Here is a 2,256-nt window from a genome sequence, read left to right as displayed (position 1 = left end):
GTTTTCAAATGTACGTTCTCCAGAAAGAAATGTTTTCGAATACACACACGCCTCCTGCAGTCGTCCTCCATTAAGGAACAGTCTTAAAGGAGCTAGAGAGACGTGGCCACTCTTTGGGCCACCACCCCCGGGAAACCAGAACGTGCGAGGACTGCCCCTGCACAAGCAGTGTCTCGGGTGGCTGAGGACATCGCAATGGTCAGACCTTTGGAATTTGATGACCATTTTTGGAAGGGTTATTAAACATTAAAGATGGTGAAAGACTGAGAGTGATCAATCACCAATACACGACCGAGTGTGGAAGCCACAGGGACTGGTTCCCCAAACCCAGCCAAGACCACTGCCATGAAGCTGATTCCGACTCACACTTTCAAAGAGTGTGACTCTATGGGAGCAGCTAGCCTCATCTTTCTCCCTCGGAGCAGCTGGTGGGTTTAAACTGACAACCTTAGCAGCCCGATGCTTAATCCGCAACATCACCAGGGCTCCTTAGAGCATGGGTTGGCAATTATAAAATTATTCTCCTATTCTGCGGGCAAAAGAAAACCACCATATCAACTCAAAACACGGTGGGCTAGGCATGAAACTCAACTTCAGGAGTAGCAGACTTCTGGGGTCTGGGGCCATTGAGTCAATTTCCACTGCCAGCCACCCCCTGGAGAACGGAAGGAAGCACCGCCCAGGCCCGTGCACAATGTTGATTATGTCTGGGTCCATTGTTTCAGCGACTTCGCCAGCCCATCTGTGGCAATCTTCCTCTTTTTCTCTGTCCTGATACTTTACCGAGCATGATGTTCCTCTCCAGGATAACATGACTGACCAAAGTATGTTGAGACAAAGTTGTCAACCTTGCTTCAAAGGAATATTCTGGCAGAACTTCTTCCAAGACAGATTTGTTTGTTTCCTAGTCATGGTACTGTCAATATTCAGCACCATTATTCAAACACATTTTTGTTTTTTTGTCTTCCTTATTTAATGTTGAACTTGAACATGCATATGAGGCCGTTGCAAATACCATTGCATGGGTCAAGTGCACCTTTGTCTTCAAAGTAACCTCCTTGCTTTTCAACATTTTAGAGAGGTCTTGTGTAGCAATTTACCCAATGCAATGAGTCATTTGATCTCTTGACTGCTTGCTTCCATGAGCATTGATTATAGATACAGGCAAGACAAAAATCCTTGATAACTTCAATCTTTTCTCAGTTTATCATGATGTTACCTACTGGTCCAGTTGTGAGGATTTGGGTCTTGTTTACATTGAGTCATAATCTGTACTGAGGCTGTAATCCTTGACCTTCATCAGAAAATGCTTCGAGCCCTCCTCACTTTCAGGAAGCAAAGTTATGTCATCTGCGTAATACAGGCTGTTAATAAGCTTTCCTCCAACCCTGATGCCACATTCCTCGTTATATGAGCCAGCTTCTCTGATGATTTGCTCAGCGTGCAGATGGAATAAGTTCAGTGACAGGATACAATCCTGATACACGGTACCTTTCCTGATTTTAAACATGCAGTTCTATTCACACAACTACCTCTTGATCCATGTTCCACAGGAGCACACAATGAAGTATTCCAGAATTCCCAATCTTCTTAAGATTCATCCATACAACTGAATGCCTTTGCATGGTTAGTGGCATACAAGCAGATGTCTAGAGAAGGCTAAACTGTCAATCACAAGGTTCAACTGCACTAACGCTAAGGCCTGAATATGTATGTGTGCGTGTTGGGAGTGTGTTGCGTCCCGGCCTGCGGGACACACGAGCAAGGCCCTGCGGGGAAAGACGAACCTGGATGGAGAAAAGAAGACACGGGGGCGTGGAGCAAGACAAAACTCTGATCAAGCTCATTTATTTGGGCAAAGCTGGGGTATATAAAAGGGGGAACTGGGAGGTGCATATTTTAATAAGGTGTGCGACACAGCATCCAATCCAACAGGTACATTAATGAAGCGTAAGAACGTTAACCAATCAGCTGTAGGTAAAAGGGCGCGCGCTAGTTCTCAAAGACGTCCTGCATGCAGATTAAGGTCCATCAGGTGTAAAGCAAAGTCCATCTTAGTCCAATGAGCGCCTGGCATTATTAACCAATGGGTGAAAAGGTCAACTTTACAACTGCCCGTGCTACAGAGCACGTAGCTAGGAACGCGGAGGCAGGGTTGGGCAGGGATTTCAGGCAGGGCCAGTTCCCACAGATTTAGCAAATGAAAGACACACAACAACCAGGAAGCAGCCAAGTTCGGCTCGTGGCTGAGGCTAA

Source organism: Echinops telfairi, unplaced genomic scaffold (assembly GCF_000313985.2).
Source record: "Echinops telfairi isolate 266 unplaced genomic scaffold, ASM31398v2 ScPeMD7_7407;HRSCAF=8445, whole genome shotgun sequence".
Lineage (NCBI taxonomy): Eukaryota > Metazoa > Chordata > Mammalia > Afrosoricida > Tenrecidae > Echinops > Echinops telfairi.
This window is presented reverse-complemented; position numbering follows the sequence as displayed.